At 47.5% G+C, this 18,541-nt stretch overlaps 1 long non-coding RNA gene across 5 annotated transcripts; it reads right to left on the bottom strand.

Moving 5' to 3' along the window:
• Positions 1-525: 525 nt before the first annotated feature.
• Positions 526-18,483, bottom strand: LOC106506661 (uncharacterized). 5 transcript variants are annotated; one of them, XR_014832223.1, is made up of 5 exons: positions 18,082-18,483; positions 16,334-16,449; positions 6,994-7,163; positions 4,633-6,720; positions 526-690 (listed from the first exon to the last, which is right to left on the bottom strand). It is a non-coding gene; the product is annotated as an uncharacterized LOC106506661 (long non-coding RNA). The 5 variants fall into 5 exon arrangements; XR_014832219.1 differs by having other exon boundaries at positions 526-593; positions 3,407-6,720; positions 18,284-18,483; XR_014832221.1 differs by having other exon boundaries at positions 18,284-18,483.
• Positions 18,484-18,541: the final 58 nt, after the last annotated feature.

Genomic DNA, 18,541 nt, shown 5'->3' with positions numbered 1-18,541 from the left:
CTTATCCTCTAGATATTTCCCCATGTTACAAAATGACACAGGCCTCCTTTGGGATGAACACTTAGACTCTTCTCTTTTTGCCACTATAATCAGGGTTACGGTGACTATTCCTCTACCGCCTGATGAACTTACCCAAAGTAAACACAACCTGTTCAAGAATCCAAAATGACCAGCAGCCCCCCTCACCTTCTTTCAGTCATCACTGCCTCACCTACTCTTCTGACTTCTCATGTCACAAATTAATTTGGAAATCTACGTGAATGGCATCCTACTTTATGTATTCCTTTCTTCCTTCTCTCCACATCATATTTGTAAGAGCATCATTATGTTTTAATTCTCTTCATAGAACTTTAATTGTTTCTCACCTCCTGCCTCCCTTTCCCATCCTCCTCCCACACCCCAGTAAAGGACAAGAGCTTGATCTAGCCCCCAGCACTTTGCAGAGTAACTGCACATAGTAGAAAGTCAATAAATATATCTATGAAGGAAGAGAATGAACCAAATGTGATTGACAGTTTATAGAGGTTTTTTTTTTTTTTTTTTTTTCTTTTTAGGGCTACAACCGCAGGCTAGGGGTTGAACTGGAGCTGCAGCTGCAGGCCTATGCCACAATCAAGGCAACGCCGGATCTGAGCCACATCTGCCAACCAATGCCACCAATGTCTTGCAGCAATGCTGGATCCTAACCCACTGAGCGAGGCCAGGGATTGAACCCGCAAACTCATGGACGCCAGTCAGGTTCTTAACCTGCGGAGCCACAGAGTTTTAACCTCTGTACAGGATCAAAGGCTAAGGAGCTGGGCTTGAACAATTTATAGAAAGCCCAAAGGGTGAGGAAGACTGCTCCTGTTCAAAGATGCTCAGAAAGCAGGCTTTATGCCTAAGGCCCAAGCAATAGAATTAATACGGAAAGTCAGAACCTCAATCTATCAAGCTTGGCTTATACCAAATATAATGTGGATCTGAATTCTAGAATTACCTGCTCAGTATAGAAACCTGGGGCTGAAAAACCAACCCAAAGAAATGGGTCTAGAACTGCCCCTGTATGTTGGCTTCTACTACACAGGACACAGCTTCCTGCTAAGATGAGCTCACAGACAAACATGACAAAGCAATGAGGAGACCCAACATGCACTTGAGAGCTGCAACAAATGCTACAATCTGCAAGGACTTAAGGACTTAACTTTAAACACGTGAAGAGCTGCCCTGGAGCAGAGGGAGCCCGTGTGACTTGCGTGGCCCCCAAAGCAGAATAGTGGTGGACTTACAAGGAAGCAGAGTTTGGAGACACACACACAAAAGGGCTTTTTCATACTTGCAGCCAATCAGCAACAGAAGAGTCTGTCTTGGAAGAAAGCAAGCCTGCCAAAAGCAAGGAAGAATCAAGGAGAGGTTGCACGGGGCTGGAGGCTTTGAACTGGATGACCTCTGAGAATCAGCTCCAACTCTAGGACTCTAGGATCCCAGGGTTTTAGATTCTTTGGAAACTTTCTTTCTTAACAATCACCCTCTCATCCCAACTAACCCACTCAGTGAGTAGCAGTATAGACAGCCCAAAGTCTTTCTTCTGCTTTCTCTTCCCAAGGTTATAAGTATAGAAATAAGACATATATGCGCCTCAGTTTAGACTCCTGGGGTCATTAGAACCCTGAAGTGCTAGAATCCTAAGGCCAAAGACTTGAATATGACAAAATGTGCACAACGGCTTGTTAGTTATTCTCCGTACTTTCCCATATCTTTTACATTTCTCCCTCTTTTTTTTTTTTTTTTCTTTTTTAGGCATTAAAGACTGCTAGGGTATTAGGACTCAGGAACATTAGGGCTGGAAGTTAAATCATCTTGTCCAGGCCCTCAGCTTAGATGAGGACACCAAGACCCTGATGGGGCTCAAGGAAGGCCCAGGCCGAGACTCTAGGATCCCATTCCCAGGGTGAGCTCTCCACCCCAAGAAAACCAGAAAAAAAGACAGCAACTTGGGGCAGGAGTAGCACGAGGGCAGATGGCCTGCAGTGTGTCCACCCTTCTGGGTGGCAGGGACTCTCTCTGGAAATCACTCAAAGAACCACAATCTTTAAGAGACTTAAGGTACTGACAGCACTGGGAAGGGTTGTCAGGGAGGCCTCAGGCTTTCTAGTTTCAGTGTCCCCAGGCCCCCAGACCCAGGTGGCTCTGGTCAGGCCTATCACTGCCCTCAAAAACTGATACGCTGTCTGCCCATCCCCACTAACACGCCTGAGAGAAAGAAGAGCCAGGGAAACTTGGGCCTGGCTGGGAACAGGGTTCGAGGGGAGAAGCAAGAAGAGAGGAAAGTGGCCAAAGATAGAGACTGAAAGTCTTAGGATGTAGCGGGTGCCCAAGATGGGCAGCAGGGAGTCTTAGGTGCACCAAAGGCCTCAGATCAGCACTTGCTTCCAAGAGTCCTAGAACCCACAGATTAGTAGCAGCCAGGCCTGGAGGCAGCTGCTGAGCTGGGGCTATTTGGGGGGAGATGTCCATGAGTAATGAGTTGATGGGGCAAAGCCTGAAAGGGGCATAGTACCTCTGGTCTCTCCTCTTCTGGCCCAAAATGCCAGTGGGAGAGCTGAGTGCTGGAGAAGACAAGGACAGGCAAGAAGGCGGAGAGGGTGCAATGTGGGGAACAGCCTCAGCCCCAAATATACCTGCCACCAAAGCATCCTTGTGCCTCAAAGTCCTTCTTTGGATAAAGACATTGCAGGACTCTGCTAAAACACTACCACAGCAAGAAGGAACACATGAATTCAACTCAATAGGCATCTGACAGCTTCTATTCCGTGTCCAGGAAAGGAATGATGCTCAAGGAAGGAGTCAGAATGGAGGGGTTTGAAGGACAAAAGATTGTGGCACCTGCTATGAAGGCGCCACACAGAGTAATGCTGGGGAGGTTGGTCAGGAAGGGCCTCTCTGAGGAGGTGACATTTAAGGCAAGACCTGAAGGCTAAGAGGGAGCCAGTCCCGCAAAGAGCCAGGGGAAGAATATTCCTGTCAGGAAGAAGAGTAGATACAAAAGCCATGAGGCAGAACACAGCTTGGTGTGTCTGAGGCCCTGTCACAATGCTCATGCCACTAGGGTGGGAGAGTTTTACAAGGCGAGGTTAGGTGGGGAGGCTGGGGTGGATCACTGGGAGTCTTGCAGGACTTCACTGCACGTGCCATGGGAAGCTGTCAGGGCAGGAGGATGGTCTGGAGTTTATAATGATCACTCTGGGAGTTCCCATTGTGGCTCAGCGGTAACAAATCCAACTGGTATCCATGAGGATGTGGGTTCGATCCTTGGCCTCGCTCAGTGGGTTAAAGATCCAGTGTTACCATGAGCTGTGGTGTAGGTTGCAGACAAAGCTTGGATCCTGCATGGCTGTAGTGTAGGCCTGCAGCTGTAGCTCTGAGCTGACCCCTAGCCTGGGAACCCCCATATGCCACAGGCCCTAAAAACAAAAAAGAAAAAAGATCACTTTGGCTGCCATATTGAGAATGGACTAGAAGGGGCAAGAGATGCCACAGGGAGACCAGTGAAGAGGCTGTGGCCAGCCAGGGAGAGAGGAGGGGCCTGGGTGAGGAGAGGCACCAAAGAGAGAGAAGAGGTGACGAGAGCAAGAACCCAAACTCCCGGTCCAGAGCAGCCACACAGGCTGAGGTAAGGCTGGACGGAGCAGTGCGGACTGGACTGCGAAGGGCTTCAAAGGCCAGATTAGGGTTCGGGGCTTTAGCCTGCAGGAGTTGGGGAGCCATCAAAGGCATTTTTTATTTTATTGTTTTCATCAAAGAGCTCTGAGCAAGGGCATTTGACAGTGTGGTCAGATTTATGTGTTCACCAGATCCCCGTGGCAGCTGGTGTGGAGGATGGACTGCAGGGGCGAGACCGGTGGCAGGAAGACTTACTTGGGAGGCGGCTGCCATAAGGGTCCAAATGTGAGGTGGTGAGGCCCAAGGAGGGGCCCTCCACCCTGGCACCCTGGGGGTGGTGGGGGCCCTGCTGGTCCAAGGCTTGTTCCCCTCCTGGGGCCCTGGGCAGCTGCAGAGGGCCCGAGTGGGCCCCGGCTCTGATACTTCAAGCAGAAAATAGGACGAGGGCAGCCAAAAGGTATCAGGGCTGTTTATCCGGTGGAGAGACGCCTCAGCATGGATTTATGGCTAAAAGGTTACTGGGGGGGGAGGGGACGGGGGACCAGCTGTCCCCCATCCTCACAAAGGACAAACAGAGGAGGGGACTGTGGCCTTGGCCGGCAGCAAGAGGGAGAGAGGTTAGAAACACGAGGAAAATGTCCTGACAGGCATCAGAGGACGAAAAGGCCTTTTAGTGGTCATGCAAACCATCTCTCATTGAGCAGCTGGGGAAACCGAGGCACAGAGGAAGAAGCAGGTCCCTGCCCAAGGTCACACAATAATTAAAGCAATGACTAGATCCAGCAGCATGACCTCTCTCTCTCTTTCTTTCTTTTTTTTTTTTTTTTTTTTTTTTTGGTCTTTTTAGGGCCCACTTGCAGCATATGGAAGTTCCCGGGCTAGGGGTCTAATCGGAGCTGCAGCTGCCAGCCTATATCACAGCAATGTGGGATCTAAGCCGCATCTGCAACCTACACCACAGCTCATGGCAATGCTGGATCCTCAACCCACTGACCCGGGCAAGGGATCAAACCTGTGTCCTCATGGATACTAGTTGGGTTCATTATCACTGAGCCACAACAGGAACTCCACAACCTCTCCATTTCAAAGCCCCCAGGGGTCTCCAAGAGCACTCCCCAAAGTACCTCTGACTGCCTCAGGAAGAGTCCGGGAAGTGGTTGCCCCAGAGAGAAATATACAAGTGCAGCTCTCCCAGCCCCACCCAGCCTCAGTGTTCCTGGCATTTGGTGGGAGCCTCTAGTATCTCTCAAGGGTCTGGGTCTTTCTGAGTTACCCTGTCGGTTTCCACCCTCTGAGATTCTGTATTTCTCTGTCTGGGCCTCTGATTCAGTCTCTCTAGAGCTGGGCGAGGCTGAACCAGCCTCCCACCCGCAGTGGGCCTTGGTAGAGTACCCCCATGCAGACAATGCTTGGGCCAGTGCCCAGGCTGGAACAGGTGATAGCAGCTGTGGATCTATCTATAGCTCCCTTGCCCTTCAATTGTTCCCAACTTCAAACAATGGTTGGGCCCTGGATTAGAGACGCCTCCACCAGCCCTGCTGAAATGGATCCCGGGGGGGCAGGGGATGAGGTTCACGAGGGCCACGCTGTGATCCCTCACAAGTGTCTCCTCCGTCTAGACCTCCACGTTCCTACCTTGAGCACTGGGCCCCAAGGCCTTCCAGCTCAGAGGCTGAGTGAGTAAAGGACCAGTGGATAAAAGGAACAGGGTGCGTGTGAGCAGCACACTGGACACGGGCGTGTGAGTGTAGGCGACACGTGGGTTTCCCTCCTCCTGCTTTGGCTGACAGACACTTGTAGGCCCTGGGATGCCAGTTCTAAGAGAGCAGAGACCTAGTCTTTCTTATTCTTTGCTGCATCCCAGCCTGAGCCTGGCCATGGCAAGAGTTCAATAACCAGCATCTCTCCCACCTTGGCCCTCGGGAAGAGCAAGCGTCCACAGTGACATGACACAAGCGTGAGCAGCAATGGGGCAGGGACAAAGGACAACTAATCTAAAGTCAGATGGCCCGGGATTGAATCTTGCCTCTGCCAAGTATCAGCTGTGAAATCTCGGAAAATTACTTAACCTCTTAACAATGGGGATTCATACCAAGTACCTACCACACAGGATTCTGACAAGCACGGTGTGAATTATAACATCTGAAGTGCTTAGAACAGCACCTGACACGTAGTGGAGGCTCATTATGAGACATGTGGGTTTCCCTCATGTTATATTACTGTTATTACATTACTGTTGTTATTTCCAAGATGTACATTAAATGAAAAAAAGTGAGGAGCAGAAGAATGTATGGGATATGCTATCACTCATGTAAAAACGGGGCAGAGAAGACAAACCATACAAATGTCTTATTAGGTCAGTCTCCCAAGGCAATAGAAAAAAATAAACAAATGGAAACTAATCAAACTTACAAGCTTTTGCACATCAAAGGAAACCATAAACAAAATGAAAAGACAACCTACGGAATGGAAGAAAATAGTTGCAAATGATGCAACCAATAAGGGCTTCACCTCCAAAATACAAAAAAAAAAAACAAAACTCATACAACTCAACGACAAAAGAACGAACAACCTAATCGAAAAATGTGCAGAAGACCTAAATAGTCATTTCTCCAAGGAAGACATACAGCTGGCCAGTAGGCACATAAAAGATGTTCAACATCACTAATTATTAGAGAAATGCAAATCAAAACTACAGTGAGATACCACCTCTTACTGGTCAGAGTGGCCATCATTCATAAGCTACAAATAACAAATGCTGCAGAGGGTGTGGAACCCTCCTGCATGGCTGGAGGAATGTAAACTGATACAACCACTATGGAAAACAGTATGCGGGTTCCTCAGAAAAGGCAATATAAAACTACCATATGATACAGCAATCCATATATCTGGACAAAACTATAATTTAAAAAGAGGCGTTCCCGTCGTGGCTCAGTGGTTAACGAATCCAACTAGGAACCATGAGGTTGCGGGTTCAATCCCTGGCCTTTGTTCAGTGGGTTAAGGATCTGGTGTTGCCCTGAACTGTGGTGCTGGTCACAGACGTGGCTCTGATCTGGTGTTGCTGTGGTGTAGGCCCTAGAAAAGACAAAAAAAAAAAAAAAAAAAAATGGGTGGATTAAAAAGATATATGTACTCCTATGTTCATTGCAGCACTATTCACAATAGCCAAGACATGGAAACAACCTAAATGTCCATCAACAGATAAATGGATTAAGATGATATAGTATACAAATACAATGGAATACTACTGAGCCATGAAAAGGAATGAAATAATGCCATTTGCAGTACATGGATGAAACTAGAGATTATCATTATCACTAAGTAAGTCAGAAAGAGAAAGACAAATACCGGAGTTCCCGTCGTGGTTCAGTGGTTAACGAATCCGACTAGGAACCATGAGGTTGAGGGTTTGATCCCTGTCCTCGCTCAGTGGGTTAAGGATCTGGCCTTGCTGTGAGCTGTGGTGTAGGTCGCAGACATGACTCGGATCCCGCATTGCTGTGGCTGTGGCGTAGGCCCTAGAAAAGACAAAAAAAAAAAAAAGTCAAAAAAAAATACCATATGATACCACTTATACATGGAATCTAAAACATGGCACAAATGAATCTATCTATGAAATAAGAAACAGACTCACAGATGTGGAGAACAGACTTGTGGTTGCCAAGGGGGAGAGGGGAGGGATGCGTTGGGAGTTTGGGGTTAGAGAGGCAAACTATTACATAAGCAATGAGGTCCTGCCATAGAGGTTCCCATACAGGGAACTATATCCAATCTCTTGGGATAGACCACAATGGAAGATAATGTAAGGAATGTGTATATATGTATGACTGGGTCACTGCTCTATAGCAGAAACTGGCTCAACATTGTAAATGAACTACACTTTAATAAAAATAAATAAATAAATGGGGCAGAGAAGAGCTGTATGTGTTTACCTACAGAGGGACTACCCTTGGAGGGTAGTTAGAAACTGGTAAGAGCGGTTGCCTCTGCAGAGACGAACAGGTGTCTGGAGGCTAGGACAGGAAGAGACTGATTTTTTTTTTCCCCTTGTGCATCCTTTTATACTTTTGAATTTTGAATCATGTCTATAGATTCTTAAGTGTTTGCTACATGAATAATGGTTGCTTCCAACATATCAATCCTTGAAAAAGAAAGCCCCTACTCTGTGCCAGTGGGGAGGGCCAGTCCTCAGGGCATGGGCTCAATGCCCTCAGCCCTGGGTCTGAGTCCCTGAGACACTCTCTGTCCTCCAGCCCAAAGGTGGACAAGCTGTATCCGTGTGAAATCATCCGAGAGCAAACGGTGAGCCAGAAGGAAGGCTTCCCAGTTTCTAGGCCAAGCAGCAGGGGTGGAGGGGGCAGTGGAAAAAGGCTCCTGCCCTCTTCCCTGGCCCCAGCCCCCAACTCTTCAGCCCAAGCTATTCTTAGAACCCAGATAATGCCAGCAGTTGCTGCTGCTCATATCAGCTTCCAGAACCACTGACTCTGAGGCCCAGTGCTACCCCCACCCCTGGCACGCTGGCCTCTCTGCCAGGTATGGGCGTCCTGCTCACTCTATCTGCCGCATCCTGCAGGCCACACACACCTGGCCACTGCTGGTAAGTAAGAAGGCTGGGTGGTGGGCCCCTCCAAGACTTCCCTTGCCAGGTGGCTGGGTGGAAATAGGGAGGGCTGAAGGACACCCTAGGGTATGGGATCACCCCCAGCGAGTCTGACCCACCCCTAGTCTCCAAAATATGCTCAGAATATGAACGGTAGGGGTGGGGGCTATGGGCATGGGGTAGCCTAGGGAGCTGGGGTGAGGGGAACAGAGACACAGCAGGGAGAAGGCCTAGGAGGGTCAGCGTAGGGCAGAGGAAGCGGAAAAAAGGAGGGAGGGGTGGTAGAAGAGGGTCTGATACCTCTGGCTTTAGGGTCAGATCGTCCAGCTCTGTCCCTTCACTGCTATGTGACCTTGAACAGGTCACTTTTTCCTGCTGGAGCTTCAATTCCCAACATAAAACAGGCATAACCTTATTCCATTGGGTTGTTACACAGAGTCAATAAAATAATGTATATAAAGAGCTTAGCCTGTGCCTGGCACATACGAGCGCTATGTAAATGTCTGATGACACTATCATTGGCTCCATCTGAGCAGGCAGTTTCTCAGCTTTGCACCTTCAGGGCCCAGGTTGGGCATGTGTGAGGACCACCTCTTCAAATCCCTGCCCTGCCATTTACCAGCTAAATGACCCTGAGCAAGTTATTTAACCTCTCTGAGCCTTGGGCTCCTTCTCTGCAAAATGGATATACAAAGACTGCCTGCCTTATGATGTTGCTGACACGTATAAATGAACCAGGGTCAACAATGTGCACATACAAGCCCCATGCGATGTGCATGCTGGGGTAGGCTAGTGGGGAAGTCTTGGGTCTGCCACTCTAGGGATGGAATCTGAGGTAGTTCCCAAGGCAGCCAACGTTCTGGAAGACCTGGCCCTCATGGGAAGAAAGTCCAAGGATCTTACGACCACAGCGGCCCAACTCCTTGGCTCCTGTGCCACAGCCCAGGCCCTCCCTGAGATCTCAGGACAGGCTTGGCCCAACCTAGGTCAGCTTCCCATTTCATTGAGCTCAAAAAATACTCTCTGAAGGTTCCCCCCCACCCCACCCCCCCAGATTGAGACTGGTTCTAGGCTTGCTCCTAGGGCTCAGGAGTCTGCCTGGAGGAGTGGAGAATGCGGGAAGCATTCTCAAAGGACCGATTAGAGGTGGAGTGGGGCTGGGGCTCTGCCCTTGTGATCAAGGTCAAGGAAGTGAAGGGCAGAGAGAGGCTCAAAGAGTTAAGCTTGGAAACCAACCCCGTGGGTCCACCCTGGGTATCCTAAGGTGTGCAGGGTGCTCTCCCACATCTCAGGGTATACTGCCCACCCCTCTGCGAACCTGACTTTGTACCTTAAGGTGACAAGCCTCCTTGAACAGAGTCTTCAGTTTTCTTTTAATGGGTTGGAAATGGTGTTATTACAAATATCTTTATTTTCCTACCTAAGGCTTTGGGCCTTAAATTTCATTTTTCAATTGAAATTTTTGAGATATTTATAGTCACAAGCATTTAGAAGAAATAATATAGGCAGATCCCCTGTACTGACACTGATACAATCCCAAATTTATTAAGATTTTCCCAGTTTTACATAATCTCGTGTGTGTGTGTATGTGTGCACGCGCACTCACGTGCACATGTGTATATTAAGTTCTATACAACTCTACGTTGTGATCACCTGTGTAGGTTCACAGATCCACCACCACAATCAAGACATCGAGCAGTTCCAACAACACAAAGGTGCTCCATTTTTTAGCCAGACCCTCCTCCCTCCCATCCTTAACCCCTGGCAACCTCCGATCTGTCTTTCATTTCTAAAACTATCAATTCAAAAATGTTATCTAGATGAAATCAGACGGTATGTAATCTTTTTGAGATTGGCTTTTTCACTCAGCATAATTAACCCAAGAGATTAATTATGGAGATTAACCCAAGCTGTTCCTTATATCAATAGTTGGTACCTTTTTGTTGCTGAGCAGTGCTCCAAAGTCCGGATGCACCATAGTTTGTTTAACCCTTTACCTGCTGAAGGGAATCTGGACAGCCCTCAGTTTGAGGGCTGCCTTATCACCTGTGTCCTGGGGTGGGGAGAAGCTAAGGCCAACCACACCCTCCAAATTCTTGTTCCATCCGTCTTGGGATAGATGCCAAGAACTCCCCTCACCCACTCTAACCTCCAACCCAGGCCAGGCATGGGTTTTGCCTGCTATCTGGAAGTAAAGCATTCCTATGAGACCTTTCCTAAGCCAAAATAGCATAAAGCAAAGAAGCAAAGACCTTAGGACAATTTTGCTAATGGATGAACAAAACAAATCAAGGTAACTGCACAGATGCTCACACAGTTTAAAGGTATGGAAGCCTGGAGTTCCCGTCGTGGCGCAGCAGAAACGAATCCAACTAGTAACTGTGAGGTTGTGGGTTTGATCCCTGTCCTCACACAGTGGGTTAAAGATCTAGTATTGCTGTGAGCTGTGGCATAGGTCACAGACGAGGCTCGGATCCTGCGTTGCTGTGGCGGTGGTATAGGCCAGCAGCTGTAGCTCTGATTCAACCCCTAGCCTGGGAACCTCCATATGCAGATAGTGCGGCCCTTAAAAAAGGGGGGGGGTATGGAGGCTTGAAGCTGAGTGTAGTTTCCTCTGTTCCTCATCTACAAAGCATGAACAATATCAACAAATGAGATAATACTGGTAAAAAGGAATAGGTGCAATGCCTTACATATAATAAGTGTTCAACACACAACTGTTCTTTTTTTTTTTTTTTTTTTTTAGGGCCACACCCACAGCATATGGAGGTTCCCAGGCAGGGTCTAATCAGAGCTACAGCTGTTGGTCTATGCCACAGCCATGGTAGCGCCAGATCTGAGCCGTGTCTGTGACCTACACCACAGCTCACGGCCACGCCAGATCCTTAACCCACTGAGCGAGGCCAGGGATCAAACCCACAAGCTCAAGGTTCCTAGTCGGATTCTTTTCCGCTGAGTCACGATGGAAACTCCTGTTCTTTTTTTCTTATTATCATTATCATCATCCGCAAAATCAGTAGAATAAACAAGGGAAATGAAGGCCACCAATACAGAGACTATGAGAAGGTCAAGAAAGGGGAATTCCTGTTCTCATCCTTCCACAATTCCCTTTTGGTTTCTCTCTTTCCAGCTCCCTCCCTTCTTAGCGAAAGTTTGGGGAGACAGAAGGGCAGGACTATAGCCTCTCCCCGGGGAAAGGCTCCCATCACTGGTTTCAGGGTGACCATTGCCTTTTCCACATGCAGAGAGTTGTCAGTCTCACCCACCACTTCCTAGCTCCAGGGTCTTCCTACAAAGAGCCGGCTGCCTAGGCCCAGAGTCCTGCTATCCTAGAGCCACAACCAGAGTAAAGGGTCACCTCTTTATCAGAGAGCTGAATCTATTCTGCTTTTATGCCATCCATCCGACTGTGCAAAATATTCATCTGGGAAATCCTAATGAGATACCTTTTCACACCCACTACCCTGGCAAAACCAAAAAGTTTGACAATCCTGAGTCTTGATGAAGTTGCAGAACAGGGCAATTCTAATGCCTTGCTGGCAGGAGTGCAAATTTGTAAATGCATTTAGGAGGGTCATTTGGTATTATCTAGTAAATCTGAAGATGCTCATGACCCTAAATATACCATACAAGGCGGTACCTATTATACTGTTTGTCATTTTCTAATAGCAAAATATGAGAGACAACTTGAAGGGTCATTCATAGGAGAACAGGTAAATGAAACGTGGTATCTTTATGTAATGAAACCTACAGATCAGTGAAAACAAATGAGCTAGTTACCCTTATCTACATGGATGAATCACCCAACATCAGGCTGAGTGAGGATATCAAGCTGCACAAGAACATGTATGTCAGAGTTTCCATTGTGGCTCAGCAGGTTAAGAATCCAACTAGTATCCATGACGATGCAGGTTTGATCCCTGGCATCCCTCAGTGGGTTAAGGATCCAGCCTTGCTGCAAGCTGCAGCATAGGTTGCCAATAGATAGGACTCAGATCTGGCATGGCAGTGGCGTAGGCCAGCAGCTGCAGCTCTGATTTGCCCCCTAGTCTGGGAATTTCCATGTGCCGTGGGCACGGCCTTAATAAGGAAAAACATGCACACACACACACGTTACAATTTAAAGTTCAAAACCCATGAAAAACTGTATCATATTTGTATAGAAACACACACCGAGCAAAACGACTCAAAATGCCTAGGACCTACGTTACACCAAAATTTACTAAAAATGAATCAAAGACCTAAATAGAAAAGCAAAAACTATAAATCTCATAGAAGACACAGGTGTAAATCTTCATGATTTTGGGTTAGGCAATGCTTTCATAGATACGACACTCCAAACAGAAGCAACCAAAGAAAAGACAGATAAATTTGATTTCATCAAAATTAAAAACAATTTGTGCTTCAAAGGACACTACCAAGAAACTGAAAAGACAACCCACGGAATGCAAGAAACTATTTGCAAATCATAAATCTGATAAAGGGCTGGTATCCAGAATATATAAAGAATTGGAGTTCCCGCCGTGGCGCAGCAGAAACGAATCTGACTAGGAACCATGAGGTTGTGGGTTTGATCCCTGGCCTTGCTCAGGGGGTTAAGGATCCAGCATTGCCGTGAGCTATGGTATAGGTCAAAGACACGGCTTGGATCCTGTGCTGCTGTGGCGTAGGCCAGCAGGTACAGCTCTGATTAGACTCCTAGCCTGGGAACCTCCATATGCCGTAGGCACAGCCCTAAAAAGGGCAATAAAATAAAGAATTCTTATAACTCAACAATATTTTTGCCTTTAAAACAGGCAAAAGATTTTAATAGACATTTCTCCAAAGGAGATATACCAATGGCCAACAAACACATGAAAATATGCTCAATATCATTAGTCACCAGGGAAATGCAAATTGAAACCACAACGAGACGCCACTTCACACCTATTAGGAAGATCATAATCAAACGGACAAGTGCTGGTGAGGATGGAAAGACTGGAACTCTCATACACTGCTGGTGGGAATGCCAAATAGTGTAGCCACTTTAGAAGACATTCTGGCAGTTCCTCAAAAAGTTAAACACAGAGTTACCACATGACCCAGCAAGTCTACTTATACACAAGAGAACTGAAAACACATCCACACAAAAACTTGTTCATAACAGAATTATTTATAAGAGCAAAAAGCAGAAATAACCCAAACAGCCCCCAACTGAAGGGTGATCAAAATGTGCTGTAGTCACACAATGGAATACCATTCAGGTGTAAAAAGGAATGAAATATTGATCCATACTACAACACGGATGACCCTCGAAAAATCATAGTAAGTGAAAGACGCCACACACAGGATTCCATTTACATTAACTGTCCAGACAGACAAACCCATAGAGACACAGAAAGTAGATTAATGACTGCCAGGAGCTGGAGAGAGGAACAGGAGACTGACTGATAATGAGTAGGAGATTCCTTTTGGGGATGAAAACATTCTGGAATTAGATAGTGATGATGGTCACACAGTCTTTCAGAGGGAAACCCACGAAATTATACACTTAAAAAGGGTCACTTTTATGGTATATGAATTAAATCTTAATTAAAAAACTGCATACGGAGCTTCCGTTGTGGCTCAACAGTAACAAATCCGACTAGCGTCCATGAGGATGAGGGTTCGATCCCTGGCCTTGCTCAGTGGGTGAAGGATCTGGCATTGCCATGAGCTGTGGTGTAGGTCTCAGACTCGGCTTGGATCTGGTGTTGCTGTGGCTATGGTGTAGGCCGGCAGCTGGAGCTCTGATCCAACCCCTAGCCTGGGAACTTCCATATGCTTTGAATGTGGTCACAAAAAAACAAAAAAAGACAAAAAAAAAAAAAAAAAAAAAAAAACCCTGCATAGAATAATAAGAATCAAATTCAGAAGACTCTCAGTTTTGTGGGGGGAGGGGCGCAGTTGTTGAGGGGCACCCCAGGGCCTTCAGTTAAAGCAGCAGTGTTTTATTTCATGAGCTAAGTGGTGGGTATATGGATGTCTGTCATACTAATCCTTATACTTTTTCTCAATGTTTTCATAATAAAAATGTAAAAGCATTTACTGAGGGTCCAACCTGGACCAGGAACTGGGCTACCTGGATGCTGCTATGGTGAGTAAAACTGGACCTCATCCTGCCCCAAAGTAAGTGGATAAGTAGTAAGTGGAAAAGAGGGGCCGTCAGTCAGTCATCTCTCCTTCCTTGGCTTCTGCTTCCTCATGGATGAAATGAGAGCTGGACTAGAAGTTGTTATAGTCTCTGAGGATCCCAGGTATTGAGGGATTGAGCAGCCCAAGGCTTCTAGAAGTCATCATGGCACGATGACAGCACAAGCCCTGGAGTGGGTCCTGGGCCGTCAATTATGACAAGTGAACCTAAGGCAAAGCCCAACTGAGGCTGCTGCTTCTCAGTAAAATTGGGACAGTGACTTCTCCCTCCCAGGATTACTGGTCCGTGTAAATGAGATAACACATATAAAGTGTCCGGGACAAGCCTGGCACACAGTAAATCCTCAACACATGGAAGAGTCCTCCCTTTGATTCCAAAGGCATTTCCTGAGCAGCACTGCTGGGCCAGGCCTGTGCTAGGGGCTAGAAGACAGAGGAATTCCATTCGGAATGGCCAAGCAGTGGCCGCCAGCCAGGTGGGGAGACAGCCTCATAATTCCAGGCAGAGTGATGTCACTGCTAAAAAGAGACAGCAGCCACGTACACAAATGCAGACCCTGTGCAAAGCAGACCCTGGGACGACATAGATGTTCCAGTTAAGAGGCTCCGTCTCGGCTTGGCAAGAAGCCCTCACAGGGGGAAAGGGGACATACAGAGTTAAGAGACTGGCCTCCATTCATACTGCTCTGCAGCCATCCATGTCTTTTTTTAACCTGGTTCAGACTCAAATGTTCCCACAAACCCTAAGAACAGGGTTTGCAACAGATTCAGAAGTCAGCTTTGGGCAGGCTGAGCTCATGGCACATCCCATTACACTGTGTGTGTAAGGAGCACAATGGCTGACAGTGAACTTCCCAGCCCCCAGCTGCATAAGGGAGATGGTAAGAGTACCAACCTTATGGTAACAGTGAGAGAACACCTGTAAAGACATCAGCCAAGTACTGGGCACTTAATAAGAAGATCAAATAAATATTAGTTATTGTTAGAGGAAAAAAAAGATTCCATTTTGAAAGCAAAGAAACTGGGATTCAGAGAGGTGAGAAGTCCAGCCCATAGTCACACCGCTAGTCTGAGTCAGGATTTGAACTCGGGGCAGAGACATCAAAGGCTCAGTGCATCACAAACTCCTGTTATCCACACTTGCCATTGGAGTGAGGGACCGGCAAAGCCTTGAGGCCAGAAAGACCTCAGGCAATTCTTTAATCCTGGGTCCCCTTATCTGGGATCCCTGCGTGGGCCCAAAGAGGTCTTCAAATTCCTCCACGTGATTTGCAAAAAGTTTGGCTCTAATGGAGATTCTCAAAGAAGTCTATGGCGGCAAAACCAACAAAACGCTGATGCCCTCACTCAGCTTGTTATCCACCCAATGGAGATGCAGTACCCACCCTGAAAGGCTGTGAGGGGATCGAATGAGATCGTTTTAGGGAAGTACCTGAAACAGGCTAAGCTTTCACCTAACATTGGTTTCCTTCCCTTCCTCCCTCCCCAGCTTACTTCCATCAGTCAGCAAATCTTATCAAGTATCTACTATTCCAGCTGCTGGGGGTAAAATGGTGACCAAGACAGAACTGCCCCTGTTTTCATGAAGTTCCCACTCTGGTGAAGGGAAACAGACAAATATAATGAATACTTTCAGATACTAGTAAGTGCTAGGAAGAAAATACACAGGATAATGTGATCAGGTGGGGATGTCATCTGAGGAGGAAACATCTGAATTACAAGAAGGAGCCACTTAAGCCAGGATTTAAGGAAAAGCACCTGTGCAGAGGAAGCAAAAAAGGCAAAGTCCCGTTGGAAAGACCCTGGCCAAGAGCCCCTCACTCCCAGTCCCATCCCAAACTGGGTCCCCTTGAACAAGCCACATAACTTCTGAGGCTCAGCTGCCACAGCTACAACATGGGACTGACGATACCTTACCTGCTACCATGTGAGGGGACTCAGCCAGAGGGGTGTTAAGGTCTGGGGTCCGCCTCAAATCTCACCAACGGGCATCTGATACACGTCACCTGGCACTCATCCTGGAAGAGGGGAACCTGCACAGAGAACTCTGGGTCATGATATCTTATTGCGAATTTCGTGCTACACTAGAAATAGCTTCTTTTGTTTCTTGTTAACATGGTGGACTTTTCCTGGCACCTGGGGCCTAATAAGTAACTGCTGCTTCAGACTCTCCCTTAGGTAGAAAAGCAGACAAAAGAAGGTATCATAAAAACACTGTTGTGGCAACAACCAGACCACCTATCCCTTTGTTCCTACCAATAAGACTGGAAGGCTCAGTCTGTCCTGTAGATGAAGAATGTACATACTTTATTTTTATTTATTTACTTAGTCTATTCAGGGCCTGCACCCGCAGCGTTTGGACAAACCCAGGCTAGGGGTCGATTTGGAGCTATAGCTGCTGGCCTATGCCATAGCCACACCAGATCCGAGGCATGTCTGCAACCTATACCACAGCTTATGGCAATACCGGTTGGATCCTTAACCCACTGAGTGAGGCCAGGGATCAAACCTGTGTCCTCATGGATGCTAGTCAGATTCGTTTCCGCTGAGCCACGATGAGAACTCCTATATATACTTTAAGGAGTTGAAAACATCCTGTCCCCTGGATTGAGCCACTGATTCATAACCAATTAGTCATAGTTCTCTCTCCTAAATCTCTCTTTAATATGTTCCCTTCTCTCCATCTCCTCAGCCCTGCTTCATCATCTCACACCTTAACTTTCTCTGAGCTCTGTCCCTGGCCTTGATCTCCCCACTTACAAAGCATCTGACATGCCATAACCAGCACCTCACACTCTGTGTCTCTCTCTTGCTTAAAATCCTTAGCTCATTGGACAAATGCTAAACTTCTAAATCTAGCATCAACGGCTCCTCAAGACTGAGCTCCTAAAAGTCTGCTCCAACTTCCGGGCTCTCCCCAGCACCTACGCCAAACTCTTCACTGTCTCTAAAACAAAACTAGCCACATTCAGAATTATTTGCCTTTGCTGTTTCTGCTACTGCTACTTGGTACCCAGTTCCCATTCCTGCCTCTCACCTCCACCCTCATTTCCTTCACTGCTTACACATCGCTATCCATCCTTCCAAACCCTAAAAGCCTTCTCCATTTCCCCCCAAACACCGTTTACCTTTTTTTTTTTTTTAAGGACCACACCTGCAGCATATGGAAGCTCTCAGGCTAGGGGTTGAATAGGGGCTGCAGCTGCCGGCCTACCTACCTACCTATGCAGCAGCTTGCAGCAATACTGGATCCTTAACCCACCAAGCTACGGCTGGGATCAAACCAAAATCTTCACAGACACTATGTCAGGGTCTTAACCAGATGAGCCACAACAGGAACTCCCTTACCTGTCTACTTTTTGAATCAGATGTGAAAGCAGGGCCTCTGTCTTATTCACAGTTAATTCCCCAGAGCCTGAACTGATAAATTCAGTTTAACTAAAATTCCTATCAGGTGCTTCAGACTGAGAGAATCCTATCACAGAGCAGCTGGGGAGCTGCCAAGGGGTAAGGTGGAGGGTAGGGATCAAAAATCTGCATTTAAAAAAGCAAACAAAAACTGCCCCACATCCTGATGCAAGTGATAGTGGACATTTTGAGAAGCAATGGATCACCCTGAAACATTTCTAAAAACTGCTGGAAAAATGAAAATATTTTCCTTTCACCTTGAAGGCTTTTCCTGCAGCTGCCCCAGGGTTGCAGAAATCTGGTGTTCTTCTCTGGGACCCAGCTGGGTACAAAGCTAAAGCCTGGGTTTCAACACTGGCAGCCCTCCCCGTCTCAGGGCCTTTTATTACCACGCTGTCCACCACCAACTGTGTGTCTCCCAGGGAGTGACTGTTCCATTCTGGGTATCGGTTTCCCCACCTTGCATCGGACGTCACCAGCTCTGACGTCCTGCGAGCTAAGCAAACTCGTAGCTCTCCGCGGAACCTACAGGGCTCCTCCCCTCCCTCCCAAGGTCCTGTCCGCCTGGGTCCAGCCGACGCACCCCGTAGGCCAAGGCTGCCCTCACACGGACTGCCCCTTCCCAGCCACCGTCCAGCTCCGGAGGAACGGGTCTCCTCCCCCGCTCTGCTCTAGGGGATCCGCCGGGGCGGCCTGCGCAAGCGCGTTGGGTCGTAT

Source organism: Sus scrofa, chromosome 17 (genome assembly GCF_054392235.1).
Source record: "Sus scrofa isolate SSC_HxYL_T2T_F1_AM1 chromosome 17, Sscrofa_HxYL_maternal_Yorkshire_Landrace_v2.0, whole genome shotgun sequence".
NCBI lineage: Eukaryota > Metazoa > Chordata > Mammalia > Artiodactyla > Suidae > Sus > Sus scrofa.
Note: the sequence above shows the minus strand (reverse complement) of the source record. Positions and strands in the feature narration are given on the sequence as shown.